This window comes from Muntiacus reevesi, chromosome 9, assembly GCF_963930625.1.
Source record: "Muntiacus reevesi chromosome 9, mMunRee1.1, whole genome shotgun sequence".
Taxonomy (NCBI): Eukaryota; Metazoa; Chordata; class Mammalia; order Artiodactyla; family Cervidae; genus Muntiacus; species Muntiacus reevesi.
The window spans coordinates 64,820,867-64,839,876 of NC_089257.1; the positions used below are offsets into that span (position 1 = coordinate 64,820,867).

The window sequence follows — 19,010 nt, forward strand, 5'->3', positions numbered from 1 at the left end:
ATTGCATTCAGTTGTGAGATCACGTCTGCTTCTTTAATCTGGAACAGTAGTTCTTTAGCTTTTCTTTGTCTTTCATGACCTTGACTGTTTTGGGGAGTGCAGGACAGCTGGTATGTAGAATGTCCTGTTTGGATATGTGTGATGGTTTCTTCCTGGTTAACTTCAGATTAAACATTTCTGGCAAGTGTGCTACGTAAATTCTGTTGCATCCATTTCAGTGCATTGTATCAAGAGGCATAGGGTGCCTCTTTTTCCTGTTTTTGGTCTTGTTTAATTTGATTACTTTGTCAAGTGTTGCCTTCCAAGTTTCTCTACTGGAAGTTTATCATTTCCTCATTTGTAATTAATAAGTAATCTATGGGGAGATACTTGAAGATTGTCAATATCCTAGTCCTCATCAAATTTTTACTCCGTGGTTTTAGCATTCCAATGGTTCTTGCCTAAAATTTTAATTATTCTTTTGAAACTTACAAAGTAATGATTTTTAAATAAGCAATTCCTCCTCCATCTATTAGTTATCATTCTGCTGCAAAGAACAGCTGCCAGACTTTATTGAAATGATATAGGTCTCTCTTACCAGACTCAGAGCTCCCTGAAAGCAGGCACTATTGTGTTCAAGCTAACGGAATACTGCATGCAAAGTAGATGCTCAATAAATACATATAAAATGAGCTGTACTAAAGTCACCCTTCAAGTGAAGAATTTATTAAAAATACATCCTTCAGGGGCTTCCCTGGTGGTTCAGTGGTTAACAATCCATCCACCTGCCAATGCAAAAGACATGGTTTTGACCCCTGGCCATGGAAGATCCCACATGCCTTGGGGCAACTAAGCCCATGCACCACAACCGTTGAAGCCTGTGTACCCTAGAGCCTTGCAACTAGAGAAGCCAGTGCAATGAGAAGCCTGTGCACCACAGCTAGAGAGTAGCCCTCACTCAGCACAACTAGAGAAAGCCGGCACACAGCAATGAAGACCAAATGCAGCCAAAACTAAAAAGAAATAAACTAATTAATTAAAAAAATTCTCCTTCAAAGGTTTCTGTGAGGTCAAAATGAGATTCTGTACATGAGGGAGCTTTGTAACATGTAATAGGTTTTGCAGATGTGAGCTGTGATCTTTGCTAGGGACTCAAGTCACACCCATCTCAGTGCGCATGGTTATTTAGCCCAGGACTCTTTAGTCCAGCAAGAGGACGGAAGTTGGTTGGAAAGACTGTGAAAATCAGCCTCTGAGAAAATGGAGGCAGTGGCAGATTCCCCCTAAAACCTTTATCCTCCTCTCTTGTCTTTGCCTTCTTTCTTCTTTGACTTCAAGAAAGGACTGGCTGGTGCCGATGCTTTGTTGATTCCCTCTTCTTGCTTCCGCCCCACCCCCCTACCCACTCCTGCCACACCACTCTGCCTGTCTCTCCCACTCCCCCTTTTCTAGAAAAGCAGAAACTTTCCTGCAGCTGTCAGGCTTCTTTCCCTGAAGAATATCTCTAATCGCCCCGCCTGATTGGGTCTCGTTAGCGGGCTGGTGGCATTGATTGTACTCAATCAGCGCCCTCCTGCCCAGCTGGGAAAATGTCCCATTTATTCTTCCACTTTATCTACTCTTTCTTCTACAACTATTTTATATTTTTTCTGGGATTAAAAAAAAAGCAAGCCCAAAGACCAAAATTTTCCGCTGCCCCCGGTTACAGGACTCTATGATTTTACTTTGTGCAAAGCTTTCCTGCTCTTTGTATCCCAGGAAATTTCTGGAAGTTCCCAGTGGGATCTCTGGGGACACACACATGCTCCTCCCTGACCCTCACCTGTCAGCAGTAAAGCAAAGGTAAGAATTTCAATACCCATAAGGGGTTGGGGGAAATCCCCTGGAGTAGGAAATGGCAACCCACTTCAGTATTCTTGCCTGGAAAATTCCATGGACAGAGGAGCCTGGCAGGCTACAGTCCATAGAATCCCAAAGAGTCAGACGTGACTAAGCAAGCAGGCACACATGTAAGATTGAAGAAATAAATTTGCATGATAAACTCTTCTGTGCCTTACAACAATCCTGTAGCACAAATGCTATTATTAATACCACTCTTTGCATCCCCATTTTGTGGCTGAGAAAACTGAGGTCTAGAATAGTTAAGGGACTTGCTAGATCATACATCTCGGAAGCTGCAGAGCTGAGATTCAAACCCAGGTGACTGACTCCAGAGTGCTGCTTTAGTCCAACCCTCCACGCCCCACCCTCAGTCCAGGTGGAGGCTGCCTCACGCGCTGGCAGGAAGTGTTCTGATCCTGGCAAGGCCAGGGTGCCCTGGCATGGCCAGCAGATGTCACTCTGCCTACAGGTGGAGCAGGTAGACTTTTGGGGGATCCACGTCCCCACCCAAGTCTCTTCCTTGCTGATCCAACACAGTGGGAAGGCATATGTCACCTGTGAGTTAAGGGACCTGAAGAAGTGGGTTAGTTTCACCCTGGTGGGAGAAAAGGAAAGAAGGGGAAATGGTTCAGATCACGACGGGAAATTCCTTGAGGCAATTCAGACCCAGGTGGGCACAGAGACGCTCAGGAGTCCTATTCTCCCTCTGGCATCTGGTACGGGGAGCAGCATCACGTGACCGACTAGCCACCAGAATTGACATCTCAATCCTGGGTTCAACTTCCAGGATTTTGGCCTGCTCACCATGTCACCTTGGGCAAATATTTATAGTATCTGCGTCCAATAAAGGTCGTATGGAGACTGAGAAGATGGAAGCCAAAGATCATCTTAATGTCCCTAAAAGATGACATGGAAATCTGAAGATGCAATAGACACAGGGTCCGAATTAGATTAGAGTTCTGAGTTCTGTACTTGCATGCTAAGTCACTTCAGTCATGTTCAACTCTTTGTGACCCTATGGACTGTAGCCTGCCAGGCTCCTCTGTCTGTGAGATTCTCCAGGCAAAAATACTGGAGTGGGTTGCCATGTCTTCCTCCAGGGGATCTTCTGACCCAGGGATTAAACCCGCATCTCTTATGTCTCCTGCATTGGCAGGTGGGTTGTTTTTTTTGTTTGTTTGTTTGTTTTTTCCCCACTAGTGCCTAGAGCTCTATGGTCCTGCAAAATTTCTGTCAAGATTGAAAAGAAAAATGTGAACACCGTGGTGTGATTCCACTTCTCATGTTCTGATCGAGACATTTCTACCCAGATGGCAAACTGCTTGTGCTCACGCATCAGCCCTTTCCCCCTTGTTCGCGCTGGTGGTATTTGTGTCATATGGCCCATTCTGTCCTCAGTTCTCTGATGTCTGGTTATGGCTTCTTTATTGGTTACTATATTTCAAAATAATGTCAAAACAAATCTTTTTTTTTTTTTCTCTCCTCCCAGTAAACCTTTTATGTTCCACACGAATATAACATCACAAAAAGGAGAACTTTTTCCTGCCTCCCACCCACTATGAACATTTTAGTCATATCACTGAAAACTTGCCCCAGCTTTCTCATTAGCAAGATGGAATGATGATACATCTCATGAGATTGTTATGAGACTTTAGTGGAGTGACTGAATATAGCAGTGTTCTTTAAGAATGAAAAGCACTATACAGATGTTAGGGATTGTTTGTACTAATCCTATGCACTTCCTCACATTTTAGTGTTTCATATTTGTTTGTCTTATCAGTCTTACTTGCCTGTAAGTAACCGGAGGGTAGGGGAGCCTACCTTATTAATAGCAGGGTAGGCATATTAATCTCAGTGTATAGCATATTCCCTGGAACAGAGCAGGTGTTTAATACATACTGAGTGGATGGATGAATGGATGCATGGATAAATGGATGCATGGATGGATGGATGCATGGATGGATGGGTACTTGGAATTAGAAGATAAGATCATTGAGCTGAAAAGGGGATATAGGATTTGTTCAACAACAAAAATTACAGTTATAGTTTACCTTTAACCCTCAACTACCATCTGTGAAGTAGGTATTATTATTCCCACTTTACAAATGAGGAAGCTGAAGCTCAGAAAAGCTCAGGTGAGTAAATTGTAGAGCTGAGATTCAAGCCAGATTCATTTCTAAACTTAAGACCTCTTTCGTGAAGGCAGAGGACAAAGGATTGTAGAAGAGCTGAATTTTCTATCAGCATCGTATCGTTCTATCAACATAAACATTTGAGTCTCTGGATACACTCAGGTCTTTTCAAATTATGTGAACCAATGCATTGGCTCTTTTGTTTCTGTTCATTTAAGTTGAGACTCTGTCACTTGCAACCAAAAAACCTTGATTAATACTCTCCTCCTATCCATTTTCCCGTGGCATGTTCTTTTATTTTATTCTAGCATCAAGCATCTCTGCCTGATAGTGCAATTATTTATGTATATCTTTCTCTCCCCTAGACCTGGAGACCTCAGAAAGTGTGGGCCATATCTTATTTATTCACTGAAACCCATCTTTGTTGCAAGCTCTTAACTGGGTACCAGCAATGTTTATTGATGATATTCAATAGGCATGTCTGTGTTTTAACCATTATACTGTACAGCTCTTTTAGTCTTGGGAATTTGTCTTGATTTTCTGGGACTTACTAAGCACCTACTATGTGCTAAGACCTGCACTACCAGATTTTGGACAGGTATCACACGACCTCTATTTTACCTCTCATCGGTCTCCCAGAACAGGTAGCATGTGACCGTCTGCCACCATCGTTCCTTCTTTTTTCCTTTGGGAAGAACGGCAAGTCCCCCGTCCCCCCAAAGCCACTCAGCAACCACACAGTCAGAAGAGGATGAAAAGGATGAATCTTTGTTTTAAAGCCTTGTTAAATTTTCTGTTTAAAAATGTTTTGTTCACATAGTGATAGGAGGTCTTTTAGAAATCAGTTCTGAGGAGCAGTCTTCCTGAGGCAGTCTGTATTCAAAGCATTTTGGAGAGAGAGCTGGTTGCTAGGGGCAACACTAACTTCTGAGGGGGAATCTCTGCGTGTGGATATAAAGCCAATGCCCTGGGGACCCTGGAGGAGTGGGGTCCTCTCGCAGAGGAGCCCATGCACGGAATGAGGCTGAGAAGCCTCCAGACCTGGCAACCCTCTCTTGGTGACTAGCAGGCTGTAGGAGTCACCTGCATGGGGCAGGAGACCACAACCCAGGCACGCGTGGTCACTTTCTTTCCTCCAACAAGGCCACAAGGAAGGGCCTCACACAGCCACATGCACCTTCTCCTGAGGCCCCATTCCCTGCAGCAAGGCAGCCGCGGTGGCGCCTCTCTGGTTATCCTTATTATGATATTTGCTTACATATTTATTTTATTTGTTAAATTATCATACAGTAGCATGACCTTTTTTCTCTTGATGTACAGTTCATGAATTTTAATACATGCAGATATTTGCATTACCATCGCTACCATCAGGATACAGAATAGTTTCATCACACCCCCTCCCCAATTGCCTTGAGCTATCCTTTAATTTAAGCCACACTTGCCTCCCACCTGTCTTCTGGCACCCACAGATCCATTCTCTATTGCTACAGTTTTGGCTTTTCAATAGTATCATATAAGTGGAACCATATGGTGTGGAACCTTTGAGACTGGCCTTTTTGAACCATCCAGGCAGTTGCCTGCACCCACTGTTTGTTCCTTTTTATGGCTGAGTAGTACTCCTCAGCACACAGGGACAGTCCATCCTCATTATGGGTGCATTCCATGTTTTCAAATTCACCTGCTTGCTAAAATGCATGACTCCCCCATGGATCCTCATGGTGCTTTCTAGGGTACTCACAGACATGTGCAGAATGGTGAGAAATTGGAATTGCTTGATGTGCACATTCTCAGTGGAGGTCGCACAAGGCGACACTTTGCCTTCTTGTTTCAGTTCTCAGCCTGTAAACAAGTGTTTCTCGTGGGCTCTTTTGTGCCACCTTTTTCTACATTTTTTTTTTTTTTGTGCTTTTTTTGGGTGATCTTGCAAAATGGTCCCCATGTGCGGTGCTACGGTGCTGTCTGGTGTCCCGAGCGCAGAATGCTGTGAAGTGCCTTATGGAGAAAACACGTGTTAGATAAGCTCTGATCAGGCATGAGTTATAGCACCATTGGTCGTGAGTTCAATGTTAATGAATCAACAGTGATGTTAAATAAGTGTCTTTAAACAAAAATGCGTTTTAAAAAAGGTGGTATGTTGATCAGTTGATGAAAATGTGACCAGAGGCTCACAAAAACCTACCCCTATATTTCGCTTTGGGACAAATGTTTAGCATTTTCTAATTCAGTGTTTGAGCTGATTTCATGGAACTTGACTACTGTGGGTCATGAGAATTGGCTGTAATGGTGGCATTTATTAAAGTGAACTCTGGGCTACTTACAGTCCATGTCAAGACCCAATCCTTGACCTCATGGGGCTTACAGTTGGGTTGGGTTGAGAGCTCTTTCTCAGCTGTGTCGCTGAGGTATTTTATTTTCTTAGGCTCTGAAAGGAGAGAAGCTGAGACTCTAAGGAACCCAAGTATTAAAGAGACTGCTATGTGCAGACCAAAGAGAAGAATGAACTATTTTCTCAGGAGGACAGGGACGTGAGGGACGAGAGAGGCAGCAAGACCCCAGATGCTGTGCTCTCCCGCAGGGCCCCTCTCCTGGAAGCTGCACTCCCAGGAATGCTCCTAAGCCGGGGAGCGCTTGGTGCATGTGTACTTTTGTGAACCCCCCCACAGAGCCTAAGCTTTGTGCCCTGGGTGGCACAGAGCAGGATGGAGGTGGTCAGTGTGGATGCAGTCCAAAGACAGTGAGAATGGGGATTAGCCAGATGTGGGGAGCACATGAAAGCCAGAGGCTCTGGATTCCCACAGGCTGAGGATTTGGGGTCAGGTTTACTGATATGGAGGAGGGGGAGGCAAGTCTTCGGCTGACATCTGAGCCACGCATAAAACAGTGGCCGGTGGCTTGAGGATCTAGGTCATCGACCACTAGGTTTGTGGGATGAATGTTGGGATTATCTGAATCAGATGTGGGTGGGAGAGGTCTGGGAGAGTTCTCTTCATCCCAAGCTCCAGGCTGAGAGTAAAAAGCCTTTTCCTTTCTAGTTCCATAATAATGATAGCATTAATAAATTAATTCTAGAATATACCATCTTCTTGGGACCCAGAAGTGCTTTTACTAAAAATTTTAAATATCATCATGTTTTTTTCATTTTTATTTTTTATTAAACTTTTAATTTTGTATTGGGGTATAGCAGGAGACCTGGGTTTGATCCCTGGGTTTTGAAGATCCTCTGGAAAAGGGAATGGCAACCCACTCCAGTATTTTTGCGTGGAGAATTCCATGGACAGAGGAGCCTGGTGGGCTACAATCCATGGGCTTGCAAAGAGTCGGACACGACTGAGTGGATACGACAGAGACAGTGACAGAGCTGTTTAACAATGCGGCGCTAGTTTCAGGCAAACAGCGAAGCGGCTCAGCCATACATAGACATGTATCCCTTCTCCCCCAAACCCCCTCCCATCCAGGCTGCCACATAACATAGCAGAGTCCTCTGTGCTGTAGGGACGCAGAAGTTTTTATAAACGCTTGGAACATCTCTCTATGGAGGTGGGGGACAGAAGTAAACCATCGCTCCTTTTGGGGCCTCAGTTTCCTTTTTCCTTAAGGGGAAGCAGTCATATCATCTTTGGTGTTCCTGTTCACCACTGTCACTATAAAACATATACTCTTAGTATCTCTGTCAGGTTTTTATTAATATTAAGACTGCTTTGTACCTGGGGCTATTCTGGGCATGGTGGGTTGCACTCTCAGGGGTGTGTGTGTGTGTGTGTGTACACATATAGGTTCTGTTCACATCCAACATACTCATTCTAGGAACACCTGGGTTTATACTAATGAAAAATTAAGGGGTGATTATTCTCTTTATTAAAGGATTCATGTTAGGATTCCTTTGCACATTTACAATGTGATTCAATTTGCACCATATTCAGCCACCACCTATTGTGTGAGGGAGGCCATCTCGGCCTAAACAAGAGCATGTGTAGGCAGTATTTTGAGCACTATGGAAGGAAAGAATTAGAGATACTGAAGAGGTTTTTATTGCTGATAACAATGAGTAATATTAGTGCCTGGGAACAAAGATGACTATGGATCACAATTTTTTTTTTTAATAGCTTCAAGAGCACCTCAGTGCCAGGGGACTGGGGAAGAAGTCCTACTCCCTGCTCTCAGGTCTGATTTGGGACCAAGGGGGACCCTAGTGGGGGCCTGGGGTGGGCGGGGCTTGGGACCCAGGAGCTCTGGCTTTGGTATCAGGAGAAATGAAGAAGATGTAAATATTTGGTTCATCTTTCTCGATATCATCTGGGGCTTGGGATGCCTGAGCTGAGGCTAATGGGAGAGATTCTTAAGGAAGAGGGGTTTTCCAGGATAGCTCAGAATTCTGACAATGCTTACCACTTTACAGATAGCCTTTTCCTACCCCCCACCCTCCCTGGAAGCCCTTTTCTCAGTGTCTTGGTCTAGGAACTAATTCGGAGTGTTTTTGCCCATTTCTTTGTCTTTTGTAGGAATTTGCAGAACCACCTGATAAATGAGAATGTCACCTAAAAGGTGAGCTGCACCCTCTCCCTCGAGCATCTTTCCCAGTCTGATAATGTTCATGACCAGCAGGGAAAGACAATGCACTCCACAGTATGGAGCCAGTTTTATTAGGTAGGCAATGGAAGAGCATCACATACTGTAGTCCGAGGAGTGATGTGGCTAGAGCTGGGCTATATAAAGATCATGCTGGTGGAGAGAGGGGGTGGACTACCTCCATACAGACAAGGCAGAACTGTGGTCAGGGATAGAAGACCGTAGATGGTACGGATGCGAGGCCCAGTGAAGACAAACCTGGCAGGTACCTGGAGTGAGCAGCAGGGATGGACCTTCAAATGCTTCAAGACTATCTCTGGCCGTTTATGACTTCAAGGAAAACATTTCTATTCCCTTCACCTGGCTCCAAAGGTAGCCGACATCTTGCTTCATTCTTGGGCATCCTCTGACCCCTGGTCTTCCAAGCTGTGCCCAAGCAAGGGTCAGACTTGCCACCATTTGATAATGACCCCATTGATATACTGAGGCCTGGAGTGGGAAATGCCTGAGTCTGCCCTGGCATTTCTTGGGGCCCCTGCCTCTCTGCCACGTCACCACTTCTGCCTGGTGACAAGGGTCCTGAGGAGGACTGGACAGCTGGCTCAGAGCAGGGGACACCTATCACAGGCCCCCTCCACTGCACTGGGCAGCATCAAAGGAACCTTTGGTGTCATCGACCAAGTCAGCAGGGGCTTGGAGGGAGCCTGGAGCTTTATTAACTAATCTCTGGTACTTGAGTAATTTATTATGTTTAAGCTGGTGCCATCAAGTCTCTCAGCAGTGCCCGCGTGCGCTGGGAGATAAATTAAAGGCTGTCCAGAGATACTTGGTACATCTGTGTGATTGCTGGGCTGGTGAGATGGAGGTTTAAAGCTCTCTCTTCTTGCAAATTGGAAATTAGGAATTAATAAGACAGCAGGCCAAAGAGCTGTGGTGGTGGTGGTGACTTGGCTGCCTGGCCAGGACTGGGGGAGGGAAGCTTCTGCTGGGAGGGCGGGGAGGAGTGGGTGGAACCCAACCAAGCTCTCTCCACATGGTGGGCAACCAAAGGGGCCTGGAGGGGCTGGGTGAGGGGGCTCGTCCTTAGCTTGCAGTATAGGCAGCAGGGATTCTTCTGTCTCCTGAAAGAGGTTAAATGGGTAATGAAGAGAACCCTAGTCTGGCTCCGAGGGCTTACTTGTGGCCCCCAGCCCAGCCAGTGCCTGCTGTGTGATGGCGGGCAGACCTTGTCCTCCTCTGGGCTTCTGTATCATCAGCAAGATGAAGAGGTTGGATTCAGGGTTCATGTTTCCATTAGGCATCTGGAAAGGTGTTAATTTCTTCTAAAGTCAGAAGAAAGAAAACCCCCAAATTTAGGCTGTGGAAATGTTATAGGGTGTGCATGCATGAGTGCTAAGTCGCTTCAGTCATGTCTGACTCTGACTCTTTTCGACCCCATGGGTTGGAGCTCACCATTTTCATCTGTCTATAGGATTTTCCAGGCAGGAATCCTAGAGTGGGTGGCCACGCCCTCCTCCAGGAGATCTTCCTGACCCAGGGATCAAACTCGGGTCTCTTGTGGCTCCTGCCTCACAGGCAGATTCTTTACTGCTGAGCCACCTGTGTAGTATAAATATATTCATCTTTATACCAAAGTCATAAAATGCAATTTTATTATGGACATTTTTGCACGTGGGGGCAGGGGCTCACAAAACCTGTCCTGCAGCCTCTGTTGGGCCAGCTGATCCCTGAGGTCCTTCCTGTCCTAATCGCAGCTCCTGGCTCACGGTGTGAACTGCTTCAAGCTCACGAGCTCCTCAAGAGCAGGGCTGTGTCTTGCCGGATCCTCCAAGCAAAGGCCCACCATCGACCTCAGAGCTGGGTGCTGGTAGACCCAGGAGAGAAACCTGGATTGTTGAGCTTCCCAGTGCCGCAGAGACACATGAAATCTCTTCTCCTGTGAGTTCATTCAGGCCTGGCCCTTGGGTCCCCTGCCTTAGCTCTTGAACCCAACCCCAGCCCACCCCACCCCTGCTCCTTGCCCCCATGAGTGCCTTTGGATGGGTTCTGGGAAGGGCTCCGTGCAGCCCGCACGTGAGAGCACTGCCTCAGCGATCAGCCCTGGAGGGGCCCCAGCCCCACCGAGCCCCCTCCAGAGCCCCGGTCTGTAGTTGAGTAGCCTCACCACCAGGTGGCAGGCTTGCTCTACACACGTGCCTTGGCTGGAGCATTTGCCTGGCAATGGCGAGGGGTGTCCGAGGATGCCAGATCCGCCTGCGTCCTGCGGTGTCGAGGCCTTTGTGGGTGGCTTCAGAGGCAGGGCTGAGGCCTCTCACCTTGGCCTTGAACTCTTGCTGAGATTCTGGCACCGAGAGGACCTTGGTCTTCTGGAAGTGCCTCCAGGCGACTGTCAGGCATCTGACTGGAGAGCGCCCCCTAGAGTAAGGAGGGCGGAGTTGCCACCCTTTGAATGGGTGTGTGTGTGGGGGTGTGTGTGTGTGTGTGTGTGTGTGTGTGTGTGGGCGGAGTTGCCACCCTTTGAATGGGTGTGTGTGTGTGTGTGTGTGTGTGTGTGTGTGTGTGTGTAGAAATGGACCTCTTATCTTCCCACGCCTCGGTTCAGCAGAGAAAGGTAACCCACCTCTTAAGCTATTCCTGCTCCGGGCAGGGCAGCCTGAGTGGTCCTGCACCCCTGCCAGCCCCTCTGAGCAGCCGGTGTGGGGGTTTGGGGGATGTGGGGTGCGGGGCTCCGTCCCTCCAGAGCACTGGGCTCTCCCTGAGGGACCCTGGGAGCCAGGGGTCAGGCCACACGGAACCTGGGCCCTCTCTTTACCAGGAGGGCGGACAGGAAGGGATCCAAGCCTGGGTCAGCTGCACACGGAGAAGAGGTGAAAGACAGGTGGAGAAGGAGCCGGCCCTGCCGCAGGAGTGAGGCGGCAGGAGCTCCAGCCCCGGCTTCCTGGAGAAAGGGCACGGGTCCCCCCTGCCCATCGGAGGGTGAGGGAGGGCCCAGCCTCACCTGGAGTGACTTTTAACGGGGAATGGTGGTTTCTCCCCAGGACCTGGCATGCTCATGGGACTCCTGAGTGGCTTCCAGAATGCCCGGCCACCAGCCAGGCCCAAGCCCAACTGCACTGGTGACTCACACCCTTCGTTTTGTGCAGCTTCCTGTCTGTCCCAGCGCAAAAGCCCAGAAATAAACCCTGTCTCCCTCACCTGGCTGGAGCTCCGCCCCCCTTGTTTGGGCTGGTTCGGGGCCCACCCGAGCCCTGCCCTTCTCTCCTGGTCTCTGCTTCTGTTTCAGAAACTATGGGGACTTGTGTGGGCCAAGGTCCTCCCTCCCCACAGCACTGGATTTTGAGAGCTGACCCGATGAAGCCCCGGGTGCTGTGGCTCCTTGGGGCAGGAGGAATCAGCCGGGCCTGGGAGGGGAGTCAGGGCAGGCGGGGTGCTCCAGTGTCCCCAGGTCTCCTGCCCTTACAGTTCACAGGGTCACGTCTGAGCCAGAGCCCGACGACACAGAGACAGGAAGAGAGAGGCGGAGAGGGAGGGCCTGGGAGGGGGCTTAACTAGACAAGCAGAGAAAGAGATATTGGGGGATGCAGGGTAGGGTGGCAGATGGAGAAGCAGGGGAAGAGAAGACAGAGATGAAGACAGAGAGACAGACGGAGAGAGAAGAGAAAGAGCAAAGAAGGGGGCAGAACCGTGCTTGCCAGAGAAAGGAGAAAAGATGGAAATGGGATAAGTTGCAAACTGGGGAAGGAGGAAAACAAAAAGAAAACACTCAAAAGACTGAAAAGGACATGGACAAACATGGGTGTGAACGGTTGTGTGCTTGTGGGTGGACACACACACACACAGCTTCTGGTCACTGTCCTGGCCCATCGCTGCTCCTGCCTTTGTGTCTCCATCCCCTTGACCTGCCTTGGGCTCCTGAGAAGGCTGTGGCCTCCAGGTGACCCCTCTATGCCCCGCGCACCCCTGAAGACGCTGCCGCTGAGCCTAGGATGCGCAGAGGGTCCAACATCTTTACGCCTCACACTTGTCGCCCAAAATTGGATCCAACCGCCTCTCTCCCTTCTTCTCTTCCTCCTAGTTTCCTTAGTAACTGACGGTTCCCCAGTGAATTCCAGACCCCGGGTGACAGACCGCTGTCACTGTCACAGAAGCTCTTTCTTTCTCGGAACTGTCCCCCCACCCTTCCCCCCACTCCACCAGATTCACAGTCTTGGGTGGGGGTGTGAGGATGCCTGGGTAGGCTCGGGGTAATTAAAACATGTACCATTTATTCCATAACAGGGAGCAGAACTTTAATTACTCACTCTGAGGGTGAGGGCGTGAATCAGAGAGGTAGCTGCTGCGGGGGGTGGTGGTCACGGAGGGGGACTGGGCTCGTGTGTCTGCTTTTCTTCTTGCCTTTCCATTTGCCCAACTCGGATTGGAGAGGTGGGAGGTGGGTCTGGGGAGGCAAGGGGGTGCTAAGTGAGTGTGTGGGGGAGAAGCAGAGGGTGAAACCTGCTTGTGTTCATTAAGGCAACACAAAACTGGGAGCCGTAATAATAATTAAATTAATTATAAAAGCAATTTGCTTTTGAAAATTTGATTTGACAGCTTACTAGTGGCTGCACTGATCTAGCAGCTCTGGCTTAAAAATAGTCAGAACAAAAAAACCAACTAGAAGAACCATCAGCTAATTTTAATTAGATGCCAGGATTGGTAAACAAAATTCCACACCACCCTTTCATTGTGGCTGACTTCGATTTAAGGAGATGTCGGGATTGATTTTGGAAAAGGCCAGGGAAGGGAAGGTGCCTTTAGGAGTGGGGATGGAGGCTCTGGGAGGTCTGAGTGAAGGCAGCTCCCTGGGGGATCTGGTCCCTTCGTCCCTACCCATCTGGGGAATATCTGCTCAAGGGGGTGCTGGCCACTCCTCCTCGATTCAGAGAGTGACTTGCTGCGTGGCCTTTGCTGAAAGCAGAAGGGACTCTGCTGTTTGTGTGTATGTGTGAGGGGAGACACCAGAATTCACTGAACCGGAAGAGACAGCTAGAACGTTGGCCATACTCCTGCTTCTGCCTGGGTTCCTGAACGCCTGAGGCCTTAGGAAGCTGCCGCGTTGTCTGAAAGCTGTGATTCTGGCCGGAGGAGGCTGTGGTCTCCGGGGACCTGAGTCTCCAGGCACCGCTGGAACCCCCTGCCTCCCAGGGCCTGCGTGGCCATCTTTAGTCCCCCCCGCTTCCCGATGTGCACACATTCCTGTTTCAAGAGCGAAACTCCTCCCTGTCTCGGTGAAAGCCTCTGCCTCCTGGCGCTGTCACTGCTGGGCCCACGGCTCCTCTCCCCACGCCCTCCGCACTCCACCTCCTCAGGCAGGGCCTTGATCCACGCCCAGTCCCTCCCAGCATCCACGCTGTTGACTGGAGCAGAGGACCAGTCTTGACCTACCCTACTCCCTCTTTTAGCTTACCTGCCTTTCTCTCTCTCTCTCCCCTAAACCCAGAGTTGCCCCCGCACCCCGCCACCAGCCCGTCTGACCCTCTGCAGGCTCACCTCCTCTCCCGGCCACGGATTTCCTGGCTTTCCTTGTTCCCTTTGTTCCCTGCAGTGCTGGCCACTGTGGACACCACACACGCTGGCTGCCCCCAGGTGCGGTCATCTCTATAGGGTCAGGATGACCCTATCTCAGGATTCGGTCACCTGGCTTCACTCATCAAATTTCCACCGAGGCTGGCTGACTCAGGCTCCGGGTGGGGCAGGTGGGGCCGGGGAGTGGGCAGCCTGGGGCCCCTATGCTCAGCTTAGAGTTCAGGGCACAGTAATTATATGACCCACCCCTTGTCTTCCCTGCTGCTCTGGATCCTGTTTTTCTAATCACTCAATAGGCATTTTCACTTGAAAATCCCTCTGTCATTTCAAAACCAGTGTTTGAAACAAGATCCTCCACCCTCTCCTGCCCCACCACACACACACACACACACACACACACACACACACAGAGATTTTTCTCCTAACAGCTTAATTTCTAGGTGGCTCACCACACCTCTCCCATCACCCCGTTTTCCCTAAACCTTGGTGCCATCCTCTGTTGCTCCCTCTTCTGGTCTTCCAGGTTATAACGAATCAGCAAGTCCTCTGGCTTTTTCCTTCCAATTCTCCTTTCCCTCTGTTCCCTGGGGTACACCCTGGGGGCCAGCCTACTCTCCACCTTGAGCAGCGTCAGTGACCCATAGGTCCTCTCCTCGGCACCGGGTGCTATTGCAAACCTCTTGCGGTGGAGCCCATTGGGGTGTCCCTTCTGCCCTCCTGCCGTGATCTCACCTGTGAACATCCAGGCACCTTCCCTTCACTCCTGCACCCAGCCTGATAGCAGATAACTTTGAGAAGATACACCCCCACCCCAGAAGTCATGAGCCCCAGAGCTGAGAAAAGCAGTTGGGGAGGAATTAAAGTCACAGGAATTAGGCAATGTGGGGTCCCTGGGAAAGGGGCTGGGGATGAGTCATGGGCAGGGACCTCAAGGAGGGGAGGATAAACGGGGCAAGAGGCTGTAAGGGCTTGAATGAGGTGGGATAGAGTCATTTTCTCTGGAGCAAAATTTGGGGCTTGTAGTCTGACAAGAGTCTGACGTTGAGAAAGTGCTGGAAAGTTAGGGCCGTGATGATGACATCAGAGGAGGGAGACAGAGGCCCCACTAACCCCAGAGCTGGTTTGGAGAGGGCCCTGAGAACTGAGGCGGTCACCCCCTGGGGAGTGTGTGGTGAGGGGAAAGGAGGGAGAAAAGTCGGACGGTCCAACCTCGCTGATTACAGACTGTGTGGCTTCAGACAATTACCTAATCTCTGAGCCTCAGTTGACTCACTTGTGAAATAAGGAAGATTTTAGTAGGATCTCCAAAATCCTTGTGAGGATCAAAAGGAGGAACAGGTGTGCAGCCCCGGTGAGTTCCTAGAACATAGTCCCTGTTTGCGGAAAACTGCATTATGACTATTATTCAGCCCCCATCTCTTGGCTACTCCTAATGGCTTCTCTTGACTCTTTACTGCTTCCTAAACCATGGAGCTGGGCCTGGCAGAGCTGGAGGGACGCTAGAGACAATCTGGCCTGATGTCCTCATTGCACAGGCGGGGCTGCAACACCCAGAATGTGTAGGAGACTTGCCCAAGGCGTCTTGGAAGTTGGTTCAGAGCTGAGGCTAGACCCGGGCCTCTGAACTCCCACTCCAGAGCTTTCTCTGCCCAGGAGGCAGAGAAAAGCTTTTAGTTTTAAGTTTAGGCTAATGTGTGATGAACCAATGAGACAGAGGCTAAAGTAGGAACCCTGAGTTTCAGTCTCACCTCCAGGGCACCCAGATTGTGGGCAGCAGATGTGATACCTCCCGGGGGCCCCCACCTCCTGGCATTTTCCTGGGGCAGTTCTGCCTGGAGTGGGGGTAGGCGAGGTTCATCACAAGAGCAGCTGGAGATGCTTACAATCTTCTGGATGAAAATCCTTCATGGCCTCTGTGATGCACATGAGAGGAGCAAGGGAAGTGCAAATTTGCCTTGCCCTTGAAAAACTTCCATATACTACGATGCAAGAAAACACCGGCCCTGCCTAGGTTCTGCCAGGAGAGACGGGCAAGGACGGATGCACCCTGAGCCTGGTGAGTCCCTGGGTGCAGCTGGAGGGCGAATCCTAGCTCTGCCTTTCTGTGTGGCCTTGGACAAAGCACTTCCCCTCTCTGGATCCCACTTCCCTCACATGTAAAATAAGAGGATCAGAAAATCTCTAGTAGCCTATGATTCTAAGCCTTTGGAAAAGTTTTTCTAGTGGGTGTCTATGATTTGATCCCTTGGGTGGTATGTATTAGGTGCTTTCAGGTAACGGTACAGGTAACCCTGGTGGAGGGCCTGGCTTCAGGGGTCAGGTAAGGCAGGCCAGCTCGGTCTGATGGAAGGAGGCTGGGAGTCAGGAGAATTGGTCACTGGCCCCCCGTTGACTCTTGTGTGGCTGCAACTGTGATGTCTGTTTCTCTTCTGTAAAATGGGAACATTGTACTTACCTGAAATAACTCACTCAGAGCCAGTGAAAATGATAGTAAGGTTTAGGAAATGTTGAAAATTCTGTTTTGATTCTCAGTGACTAAAAGCCCACTGTTCCTTTGACTCCCAGGTGGAAAGGGAAGGGCGGGCAGAGACAGGCTGGCACAGGTCCCGGGTCTCCCCTGTCTGGGGAGATCGTCTAGGAGCGGATCCTGCCGTGTCCCTGAGCCGGGACCTGCGTCTTCTCACCCGCGCTGGGCCCTGGTGGACCGGGGCTGAAGCTGGGACTGGGCACATGCAGACGCCTTCCAAGATTCTCCCCCTCCCTCACTCCAGGCAGCTCCCAAGGGTGACTGATTTATCCATTTATCTATTTATCCCTTATCCATCTGCTTTATCTATTTCTGGGTCTCCTGGGGGTCTGAGCCGCTGACTGAAAGTGAAAAGTGAAAGTGTTAGTCGCTCAGCGACCCTGTACCTGTAGCCTGCCAGACTCCTCTGTCCATGGAATTCTCCAGGCCAGAATACTGGAGTGGGTTGCTGTTTCCTGACCCAGGGACTGAATTCCTGTCTCCTGCTTGGCAGGTGGATTCTTTACCGCTGTGCCATCTGGGAAGCCCCTGAGCTCCTGAGGACTGTGCTCAATGGCTGAGTGTCATCCCAAACAGCCCGAATCTTATGGATACTTGGAGTTGGGCGGGGTCAAGGCTGCAAGGGTGGGAGAGGCTTCCAAGGCAGCAGGGAGTACCCCTTTAGGCAGGGACCTTTTCCCAGTGGGCAGGAGGCTGCCTGCCTCCCCATCCTTTCTCCCTCCCCTCACTCCCCAATTCTCAACCCTTTCCAGGTGAAGAAGTCAGGGGGCTGGAGTGACCAGGACTGGGTCATTCATCGTCAAGGGCTACAACCCAGGTAATCCCCTTCTCTCGGAACTGCCTGACCGTCTCCACCATCGTTAGGCAAAGAGACCCCTGGACCAAGGAAGCGGTGGTCAAAAGGCTCTGCATGGATTTCTCTGCAGAGGTGTGTTTATGAGCCAGGGTGGATGTGTCAGGAAGAAGCAGAGAAGCTGGAGTTGAAAGGAAGGGTGAGGACGAGAGAAAGTAAAAGAGTCAGGACAGAGGCAGGAACCTGGGAGACAAAGTAAAGGCTTCTCAACCAAACTGATGGCCTGAACTGGGGTAAGGGAAGAGCTCTCACCACTTGGCCCCTGTGGTCCAGTGTCCAGGGTGATACTGAGCATCCCGGCGGGGGTGGGCGCTGAGTGGCTGAAGCTCCGAGATGTGGTGAGGCATTCTCAGTTCCTCTGCAAAGGCAAGTAGAAGCAAAGTCATGGCCTGAAGCTGCTCAGAAGGCACTCAGAGAGCACGCCAGAAAGAACTTTCAAAGACCAAAGGACCTAGGATCAAGGAAAACTCGTCTTCTGACAGTATTTGGGAAAATGAAGCTCAACGCATTCCTCCCCCTTTTATGTTTTGAAAGTTGCAAAAATTATGCATGCCGATATGAGGCATTCAGACAATATGTTGAGAATAGCCTATGGAAGATGCTCCATTTCAGAACCATCCGCATCTCACTCCCGTCCCCAGAGGCAAGCACTGGGTGGGAGCCTGGTGTAGATATTTCCTTATGCCCCACCTTTAAAAATGTATTTGGAAATAATAGCCAAATATATTTAGAACTTGCTATATGCCAGACAATGTGCTAAAGTTTTATATATGCACTATCTTATTTGAAATCATGTACCCCACCAACAGGCACACAGGTTTTTAAAAAATATAGGACTAGATACTTTGGCCACCTGATGCGATGAGCCAACTCACTGGAAAAGGCCCTGATGCTGGGAAAGACTGAAGGCAGGAGGAGAAGGGGACAACAGAGGACGAGATGGTTGGACGGCATCACCGACTCAATGGACATGAGCAAGCTCTGGGGGATGGTGATGGACAGGGAGGCCTGGTGTGCTGCAGTCTATGGGATCGCAAAGAGTCGGACGTGACTGGGTGACTGAACAACGACAACAAATATCAAACACGCCATCCCGTAGCTTGCCTTTTTTAAAAACAAAACTATTTGGCTGTGTTGGGTCCTGGCTGTGGCACATGGGAGCCCTTGCTGCAGCTCGTGGGCTTCTCTAGTCGTGCCTTGTGGGCTCCAGATTATGCGGGCTCAGTGGTTGCTCTGTGCGGGCTTGGTTCGCCCGAGACATGTGGGATTTTACTTCCCAAACCGGTGATTGAACCTGGGTTCCCTGCACTGGAAAGGGGATTCTCAACCACTAGACAACAATGGAAGTCCCTGTGGCTTGCCTTTTTACTGAATGTGTTTGCATCTTTCTTGGCAGTGTCTATTTCTCCACTTGATTCCTTTTGCCAGATATATAGTATTCTACAGCATGGCTGTACTACGGTGCATTTCATTATTCCTTTGTTTGTAGATATATATATATATATAT

At 49.6% G+C, this 19,010-nt stretch overlaps 1 non-coding gene across 1 annotated transcript; it reads left to right on the plus strand.

Annotated features, from left to right (window-relative positions):
* Nucleotides 1-11,274: 11,274 nt before the first annotated feature.
* On the plus strand, nt 11,275-11,361 carry LOC136176133 (Z6 small nucleolar RNA). The gene has a single exon (XR_010664509.1). It is a non-coding gene; the product is annotated as a Z6 small nucleolar RNA (small nucleolar RNA).
* The last annotated feature ends 7,649 nt before the right edge of the window (nt 11,362-19,010 follow it).